We start from the raw sequence: 552 nt of genomic DNA on the forward strand, positions 1-552 counted from the left end.
GAGGAAAGTGTGCCACAGGATGCTGTTTTTCCCTGTAGAGACCTGTGCTCAGTGATCAAGGGATCTTTTGGTATCTGCATGTGTGTAGGAGGGGAGAGCTAGGTTACACAGCCTAAAGGCTTGAGATCCTCTGCGGAAGGAGAGGATGTATGTGGCCCAGCGAAAAGACACTATTCTGCCCACTGTGTCCCCTTGCAATGGCTCTGCGAGGGGGGGAGAGATTCAGTTTTATTTGCTATTCTCCACTGAAGTCTGGGTAGAGGGAAGGGGGAATGGAGAAGACGTGCAGATCATGCAATATTATGGGTATACTCGGATAACAATAAGCCCACTACTGAGCAAAAGAGGGAGCCGCTAGCCGCCTGATCCTGCTTGGGGAGGCACGCCCCGCACCCCACAACCGCTTCCCCGGCGGCACTGCACTGATCCACATGTTCCCCGACCTTCCACCACGAGTGACACGGGGAGATGTCCCCCCCAGGCCAGGCATGCCCCGGAGCTCTGCGCACCGCTCGCCCCGTCCCGTGTGCCAGCACCTAGGCCAGCGGCCGG

Source organism: Apteryx rowi, unplaced genomic scaffold (genome assembly GCF_003343035.1).
Source record: "Apteryx rowi isolate R43461 unplaced genomic scaffold, aptRow1 scaffold_515, whole genome shotgun sequence".
Classification (NCBI taxonomy): Eukaryota; Metazoa; Chordata; class Aves; order Apterygiformes; family Apterygidae; genus Apteryx; species Apteryx rowi.